Here is a 9,920-nt window from a genome sequence, read left to right on the forward strand (position 1 = left end):
CCATGAAGCAGTCCCGGCGAAAAACGCGTTGCGCGTTGCGAAGCCGGCTGGCGTCTCTTTCCGTGAATATAAATGTTGTCAATGAATGAATGAATATAAACGTGAAAATAAATGCTGACAGTGGAACATCTGCGAGAACTATTGTAGGCTACAATTCAGTGAGTCGGTATTGAAAAATGAAGCAGTGCGCATCATGCCGCGCATATACAGAACACTACTACCGGACCCGTCCCAAATCCCCACGGCCACGATAGGTAAGCGCGCCCTTGTCCTGCTGTGTCATTGGATGCCGCCAATCGTCGCTTCCTGCGCATCCCATTCGTTGCCGCCAAAGACTGCTGTGTTGTCATTGCGTTTCTATTTTTCGGCTATAGTCGTGACGATGCCCACTTGAGTGCGGCCAACAACGGCAAGCTACCTCGACCCCCCCATTGCGTTTTTCTTCTAAACGGTAGCGCTGTGCGAACTAATTTTGCTTGTATTATACTAATTGAAACACGGACTTTCATTTGAGAGCAAGTTGTTTTTTGCATTTTAGTGCCCCTTTAAGGCCTTCCGATCTGCTAACACTCGCTATTTATTCTTACGGCCATGAACGTACGTGTGTCACCGTACACGGTCATTCGAATGGATCCTCTTCGTTTCGGTGGTCTTCAATTCTAGCGATGCAGAGAATGGGTTTTTTAATACCGTAGTCAATGTAGTCCATGTAGCGCGCACTATAAAGCTTGGTTAACAGTACTGCGTTTCACTGCGTGCGTGTGCGTACGGTTTAAGCAATCCGCATACATGCGGGCACCGCAAGCGTCAGCCAATGCGCGCCTTTCACGAAGCAAGTAGACCTGGTTCATTGTATCATGGCTGCCTTGTATTGCACGCCAGGATACAGAGGAAAAAGAAATATTCTTCTACGTTTCGTACTTAGCGGGATACAAGCCCTCGAACGCCCTCCTGAGCAAAGCGCAGTCGTCGCAGACCTCAGAGTTGCGTCCGTTCCCATTGGCACCCTAAGCACGTGACTTTTCGTGCGCTGCCTCACTGGCGGCGTGGAGGTCAGTGATGTCAGAGCCGCATGAGTTTCGGTATCAGCTGTGCCCGTTTTCTCCGGTTCTATTACCCTCCTGGCTTTCAGTGGAGGTTCACATTGATGCAAAGCACCTTTTTTTACGTTTATGTGGCATAACTGATGTTTTTAAATACTCTTTTTTCCCCTGGACTGTTTCTCAATGGAATACATTGCCTGCCCATCTTGTTGACGAACGTGACTCTAAGCGCTTTTATCAGCTCTTGTATACCATGTAACCCTGTATGCAGTTTGTGTGTAGTCGTGTTTCTAAAATTACTCTTTCTCGTATTTTTACTTTGCATTGTTCCCCCGTACTGTAATGGCCCCGGACGTTGTGGGTATAATAATAAATAAATAAGTAACGTGGAATGGCCTGTCGCACCCCCTTTAACGTTCGATTTCGGCCGGTCTGCCTATGGTGGTTCTGTCAGTTCGAATAGGCAGGTATCAAATAGTTAAGCTGAAGTATTTCGAGGTTTAGCATGGTTTAGTATTTACGCAGCATCACGCGTATTTCGGCCCCCGCTTTCGGCAGCAATGGTAGTGCGCTTGGTCGAACGCCTTTTCCCGGCATTCTCGCCGGCACGTCGCTTTACGTTCATTTTCTTTCGCGAGCACGTCCGCATCTCCCGCAGCAATGGCGGCAAATCTGCGAGCTCTATACTTGAGCGAATGCTCCACAGCACGTCATTGGCACTGTAACTCCGTGGTGTCTGACAACATTGACGACATTCTATGAAACGCACTGTGCCGACACTAGAGAACTTCAGCAGGTCGCAGGCGCCCTACGGAAACGATACAATAACGGGAAAGATGAAAGAGGTCTGTGTTGTGCTTGTCTGTCCGTGTGTTCCTGCCTCAGAACAATCACTTTCCAAGAATAAAGGAAGCTGTCAAACCAAAGATCCGAAAACATGATGTCAGCCACTTCAAATGAATCAGGTGTTTGGCTTGGCGTATTTTAGGAACCGCTATCGTAAAGACCTTCTAATCCGATAAATCGTCGCTCGCAGAAACGCTTCTTATCAGCAAAGGCACGCTATGAAGAAACGAAGGGGGAGGGGGAGATAAAGCATCGCCAGAATGAAAGGGCCCCTCCCCACTGATGCTACGTTTTACCGAGACCCAAAAGTGCGTTAAAGGGGCACAAAACAGGTCAACGAACATTCTCCAATTATTATGCCCAATGAAAGAATGTAGCTCACGATATCCAAATATGAAATGCTTTTGCTTCCAGCGCGTGTCTTTCACACGAAACAATGCCATTCAAAGCGCATAATCCGCGCGAGCCTCTCCTTATCCTTGGAGCCGGGTCACGTCACTATATTCGAGCGTATAGCAACACCGAATTTAGGCGCTGGAGGTGGGGGAGATTTCGCTCTCCTAGCCAATGACGGACCCCACTGAGACAAGCTGCAGCTCGCGAGGGAACCGGTTACGGGAACATCGCGGTGACCTCGCGGAGCAATACAGCACAGAGAACATAGTGCGCATGTGAAATAGAATATTGAGGGTTTTTGGTACAGTTTGAACTGGCTACCTTGGATTGGGCAAGTGGGAATACGTTTAGAGTTGACCTCACTTCTCGATATTACAAAAAAAAATTAATATATAAGCGTCCCGTATTCTAAATGGCTGAAGATGCGCGACGTCAAAATGACGTGTCGCTATTGTCGCCAGGACATCGCAGGGCGGGGCATGAGGGTGAAAGAGTGCAGTGAATATTCATTTGGTTTGGAGCCATTATTTACTTTTTTGCGACAACATTTTTTTCGAAAACGTTCACCGTCGGCAACGTATCACAATGTATTTAAAAAAAGCGCGCCTCGTATACCTGTTTATTGCCCCTTTAAAGAACTGCTATTGCATTGAAAAGATGCTGAGCGACACAGCGGGCGTTGAATCTTGAAATGATGGGCTAACCGGGTTGAGATGTGAGATGTAGGACGGCAAAGATCGGGAAAGACTGGATGGGTGATAAAACAGTTGATGTTGAAGGCAAAACCTGGGGTAGAGCCCTGCGCGAATGAGATTTTTGGCATCCGCATCCGACCCGCATCCACGCACACGTGGTCCGCATCCGATCCGCATCCGCAGCATACACAACAGTTTACATCCGCATCCGATCCGCTGACAAAAACGCACCATCCGCATCCGATCCGCAAAATCTGCAGGTTTCGAAGGACGCGTCAAGACCGCCGCAAGCATATGTTGGTATAATTTCGGATATGCCTCCACGCTGTCACGGGAGGACTCATGACGACAAGCGACGGGAAACGTTTCAACAAACGCGATAGGGAGACTTCCGGAACGCGTGGAACGCTACCTTGTCGGTGCACGTGCGGGTCCAGACGTCAGAATACGTTCTCTCCTGTCTTGGCCGTGCATGGTCAAAGGTGAACCCGAGCATCCGCCCGCTGTCGCCGCGCAATGCAAATAAATTGCTAGTGGACAAATTACAGCACGCGGTATATCCGCATCCGATCCGCTACCGATCCGCTGCCTTCGTAACCGCATCCGATCCGCATCCGACCTCGCGTCACCCGCATCCGATCCGCACACCGCAGAAAGTTCTAAATTTTCATCCGAATCCGCAAGCATCTTGCGGATATCCGCTTCCATCCGCGGATAGTGCAGGGCTCTAACCTGGGCTGCTAGACTCGTCAAACAGAACGATGATCAATAGATGACGTTGCGCGAAGGGGGTGTTTGAACTTACCAAGTTCAAGAAAAATGTTTCCCATTCCCGGCTGCGCGTTGTTCCTACGTCAGTGACGATCAAAATCAGTCTGTGAGCGACCCGCCCATTGGCACGAGCGTGACAGAATGAAGAACGAGGAAGTGCACCGCTTCTGTCCGCTCCGGTGAAGAGTGAAACATAGTGCAATACATCCTTGAAGGTTAAGGTCAAATCGTACATTGTCAAATATATTTGGGCTGAGCGAACATCAGAATATTTGGGACCTCCAGGAGCATAACTGTGTTACGAATCGAATACGGAATTATATGTTTAATTTGGAATCGAATCCGTATTTCTTCCAAACTGAATACATACAGAAACAGCATGAATCGAGCAGAGAGTCGAACCGAATCGTTTGTCGGTTCGGCTCGGTTTTGCTTCGACGATAAGGGTTCAGTTCTTGTTCAGCTCCGGCAAGCAACTATACTGGTTCGAACCGTTTTTTTTTTTTTTTTTTCAAACGGTTCGGTTTACGAACTGGTTCAGGGGCCGCGGGTGTGAATGAAACACAACAGTTAGGTTACGGCACACTTCGGTTTTAGTGCTTGAAGTGTGCAGGAAGGCGACCGTTAGGTCGTTCAGAATTTTGGAAGATTTTGCACGATGTGAAAGACACCAGTAATAGTGGTTACGACAGGAGCATAACCACGAATTACCCGTTTGGGTTGACTGTCCCAGCACGTAGCTCATTAACTAACCCATCGGGTTGTTCGCAAAATCTCGGCAGGAAATAACAGTCAACCAAGCCTCTGACTACCAGCCAGTAGACGCGAATACACGTTAAACAAAAGAGCGCTTCATGGCCGTTCGATTGGCTCACTTTAGCTCCCCGGCACTGCGGTTTTAGCGTTTTTAATTAAGTTGGATTGGAACGGTGCGATCCTGAGTCCGGGTGTTGATGTAAAAGGCGCGCTATCGTGTTATCACTGAATGCCGCCGTGCTAGCATGCAGAATAAAGACAGAGCACCGGCAAGAGCAACTGCAAACAGAGACTCCGACCAATTTTCAACCCATTGCCGAATCTTAAATACGATGTCAGTATGTTTGTTTTTACCTCCTTTACTTGAAATGCAGAAAGAAAACCGGCTTGGTATGTTCTTTTCATTCCGACCAGCATGAGGATGGCTGGCCCTTTACTACGTAAACCCACACGGCGCAATGTGTCAGCGATCAGTTCTGAAGCTAGGGTGGACACCCTGTATTATACGGACACCATAGGGCTGATTAGTATATTATTGTGGCTTCATGAATGCTACCTAAAACTGTCGTTGATCCCGAATCTTTTATATATATTCATGTGTATGTAACACGTTAGTAGAGTCATACCAGGCCTAAGTTACCATCTTTGTTGTTGTTATTTTGCGACTCCAGAAAATACAGAGCATTCCTGCAGGGCACGAGTTTTTCGGCAAGCAACAGGAAGGCTATAAAGCTAATAAAAGAATAATAAAAAAAAACAAAAGAAGAAAACAAGACGAAACAAGTAGTGTCTATGTTCATGCAACAGCATACAAACTTCCGCCGTTAGTTCCTTATGAACCGTTATTTGAACCGGTTACCGCTATTGTTTTAACGGTTCAGTTCCGGCTCTGCTCCAAGATGGCGTCTGCTGTTTCGGTTGGGTTCAGTACCGGTTCGGCCTAAAATAACGGTTAATAACGGTTTTCGGTTCGGTACGACTCTCTTAATTCGCGCTTAAGCAATGCCTAGTCAGCAGCAGTATATAGTTCCTGGTCAAGATGCCCTTGGGAGAACTGTAATGTCAAGGTAGAAATGGAGGAAACAATTATCGCTCAAACCTGAAAGATTAAGCTGATGGCGTCAGCTGAATTTGTGAGGGCAAGGTCAAGGATACTAGCAGTGCTATGGGTAATGCATGTAAGCCCGGTTACAACCTGACGAAGGTTAAAAGTTGATCATAGATCAATGAAGTCGTTGGTTTCTGACGAGTTACCGATGGGATTATTAATTTTAGACCAGTTTATGCCGGGAAATTTGAAGTCGCAAGAAAAGAAAAAAAGAAAATGAATATAGACCGATTAGGGCATTTGTTGATAATGTATATATAGTTTGTCATGAAGGCGAGGAACAACAGTGTGGTAATCGTGCGGGCGATAACACACACCAAGCAGAGCTTTCTTGGGGTCACTGTTAAGCGATACCCACATAGACTCAAGGTCCGACTGTACCTCAATGTTTGTGGATAGCCACGAGTAGCAGGCAAGAGGGGTAATGGCAGGACTGGCTCGCCGGTGTTGGCCACACGGAAGTGGGCGTGGAGTAGGGGGGGGGGGGTCGAGGTAGCTTGCCGTTGTTGGCCGCACTCAAGTGGGCATCGTCACGACTATAGCCAAAAAAAGGAGTAGCCAAAGGAGTAGTCAAAGGAGTAGCGATTAGCACACCTCCGCCTCTGCGGCCAATCCTGTCACATCGATGAATTGAGAAGGATGGCATTATCTCGGAATCGGTCATATCGGGTGTTAGCCACATTTCGGTAAGTGTGATAACGGCTGCACATGTAGTCTCAGATAATGAAAGCAGGTCATCACGTTTAGAAAGTACACTGTGTATATTTGAGAACAAGAAAGAGCAATGAAAGATGAAAGTCACTGAAAAGGTTAGCCAGCTGTAGCACTCGAACCCACATCTTCTGGATTGCCAAGAAAGAGCATTTGTGATTGAGCATACGCGTGTTACAATATATCACTGATGGCTATGCACTGATGGACAGATGACAAACTTGTGCGTGGTACTGCAGTGTGTGGCTGCGGAGTGGACTGAGGTGTGGACGAAATGACCGTAGCAGAGGTCGACCTTTCATGTACCGACTTCGTGGACACTCACCTCGAAGTAAAAATGTTTGTTACCGATGTAAAGGTTGATATAAGACAACCGAAAAGGAGAGGTCTGGGATCGTTCAAGTTCAATTTTTTTTTTCCACGCATTGCGGACGGATAGTCATCAGAGACCGCATAGCACTTGAACTTTGGCGCGGACGCGAGTATCCTTTGCGTGGTTTTAAATGACGAGAACTTCGCAAAATATTGGACGGGATTTACCGGTGGTGATCTTCCCAAGGCGATGAGCCCTATAGATAAGCTCAGGATGGACAAGAATATCTAGGTGGCTTTGCACAACTCAACTATGCAGTGCTCAGATTCGCCCCCCAGACAACCATGAATCTTCTGAGGATATCCAGAAATGGTCCGAATGTCTAATGTCATTTTAGCATGTCCACAAGATATCCACAGGATAATCCTTTCGAAAACGTCATATTTCGAACATCCACAGGATTAATTTCTGAACGACATCACATGCCGATAACCATAGGAGCTACTTTTTATGATATTTTATATTGAATGACTAGAATACAGTCAAACCTCGCTTTACGAACACCCTTCGTTTCTCAGAAAATCGTTCGTAAATCGAGGTATTCGTAAATCGAGGTCCGAGGTCTGCAGTGCACAAATACCTCACAAAACCACGGGAAATTGATTTGAATAAGTTTTATTTTTGAAAATACTGCATAATTGTGCTTTGCACCATACTTTCTGCAGGGTCTGTCCTGTTTAGAAGAGATGACAGAAGTCTGACACTTGACTCATGCACCCGGTCCTCAAAGTACCGTATCGCGCGCGGATGAGACTGTTTCCAACGGCAAATATCACGCTTGTCACCGGCTGTCAGGACTGAACGCCTTCTCTTGGAACGGCAAGATGTTTCCATCTCGGAGACCTGGTCCAAACTCACAACCATTCGGCTGTAAACGCCCGAATTATTCTTTCAGGAAATGGTGAATCATGTTTGTGGAACGTAGTTGCGTTGGGACATTGCATGTTTGACCTTGGCAGCATGTGCTGAGGAACTTTCATTATCCTCCGGTCCATTGGCCTGTCCTCTGTACGTTCATAACGCCCGTTCGTATATCAAGGTCAGAATGGCTTGGCTACTTTGGGTTCGTTCCCTCATAATCCGTTCATAATTCGGATATCGAGGGTTCGTAAAACGAGGTCAAAATACACGGAAAAAGTTTTGTTCCCTGTGGAGCCGTTCGTAAGTTGAGGGAATTTGTATATCGAGGGTTCATAAAACGAGGTCCGACTGTATATTTGTCATTAACAGGACGATGATTATGAATCATGACGACAACAGTTTGTTGGTGCACACACCCTAGGCGAAAATCTGGACTGGTCCCAGAATGGTTTCAGTTGAATCTGGACTGCTTCCAGTTGGATGTTTGATGGCCCCGGAATGGTATGTCCCAGCTGGATTTCCAAGTGGGGTAGCTGGTTCCACTTTGGTGACATCAGTGGTACCACTCTGGTCTCACATGGTTCTAGAAGTTCCATCTGGAGCCTCACTGGTGCCATTTTGTTTGCAGAATGGTCAATCAACCCACTTGAGATTCCAAGCTGGGCGGCTTCCTGGCCTCCCCCTTTGAGATTTCATCGTGTCCACACTTGCCGTATATCCTTCTGGTTTTGTTTGATCTATTACTCTGATCTCTTCTAGCACGTGCATGGTATATTTTCATTGCTCTTTATCCAGGTGCACACTTCTGCGATAAAATATATGCTTTAACTTCAATTCGTGCACATATTCTCATCTAAAGGTGAATGAATATCATCACAAGATATTAAGTACCAGCGAAATGTCAAAGAATACATCTCAACAGCCAAAAAAACTAAGTTCAATAATCAGAAGAAAGAACCCGAAAAAAAACGAAGGAAAGGTAATTGCAGAGGTTGATGCAATGCAGAACCAAGAAGGCGCCACGGGGCTACAAATTCACGGCGAGACGCGAGAGCCGAGAAAGTGAGAGGGTGAGAGGCGAGAGGAGTGACAGTTGGGAATTGGACGCGTTGCAGCACGTTGGTCTTGTCTTCGGTTGCTGTAGTAAGGATTGTGTATTGTGTATCTGTCCAATAAACCAATTAGAAGTGGTTTACTCCACTCCTTTTACCACCCCAGATTTTTGCCTGTGTACAATAAAATGTTGTAATGTGCTGTTTATTAGGCATTACACACAAGTTTCAATACACCAGATTAATTGCGTCCCTTTTTATCCCACACATGCCCTTCGTTTCCTTTACTTGGCAAGATTGGCTGTACCGGCGTGCTGCAGCAACACAGAGCACAGCAGCTGAAGTACCACAAAAGAATCAATACAAGTGGTTTATTAGACAGCTGTCACTTTACATGTGGCACGTTTCATACAGAGTACAACTGCTGTAGGTGAAGCCAGCTTCCGCAAAAATAATCAATGAACGGTGAGAATTTATTTGGCAGACTTTCTTTATGCACATATGGTGCATATGGTGATTTATGGTGATTATAGCCACATAGTCATAGTCACAAGTGCAGCTGGGAAAGTACACCAGTTAGGAGTCACATCCCTCATTGAGAAAGGGGTGTATTGCCCTCCACCAAGATGAAACTTTAGATGGACATTTGTTTTGGCTGCACTGATAAAGTGATATTTCTAGGACGACAATGTCAACAAGGTTCGTAGAAGTGGTAGTGGGCATAAAAAAGTTATTTTTAGTTTTCACATAAATGGCATAACTTCAAATCTAAATGACAGATATTGGCACCTCACCACATAACCGCTGCTGTGTTGCACTCAGCTACATATAGCAAACCTTTTCTTTTTTCGCTACGAGGAAGAGCACTAGCAGGTGTGAGTGCTGGGTGCGAGTGCTGTAGTCACAAGCATTAAAAAAGTAATTGTCAATATCCGTGTATATATGTATAACAATAAAAAATTACGATTTTCTTGCAGAAGCAGCCTTTTGTGTCTTATTCTCAGCTAGCTGAACAGTACAAAGATTTTAGGTAGTAATATACACATAGTTTCTGCATGGATACGGTATATCCTATGGTTGTAATGTAATTAGCTTCGGGTCAGAAAGCTTATTAAACAGGCTGAAATAAATACAGTATAAATATAATACTAATATAAATAAATGAAATATTCGATGCTAGAGATTTAAAGGGAACGAAAAGTGAATATAAACCTATTGAATTTTTCTGAAGACAACGATCGCACAGATTTTGAGTCGGAACACGGAATATCCAGTGCACGCTATTTCCCGGAAGGAGGGCGAGAAAAC

This window comes from Ornithodoros turicata, chromosome 2, assembly GCF_037126465.1.
Source record: "Ornithodoros turicata isolate Travis chromosome 2, ASM3712646v1, whole genome shotgun sequence".
Taxonomy (NCBI): domain Eukaryota; kingdom Metazoa; phylum Arthropoda; class Arachnida; order Ixodida; family Argasidae; genus Ornithodoros; species Ornithodoros turicata.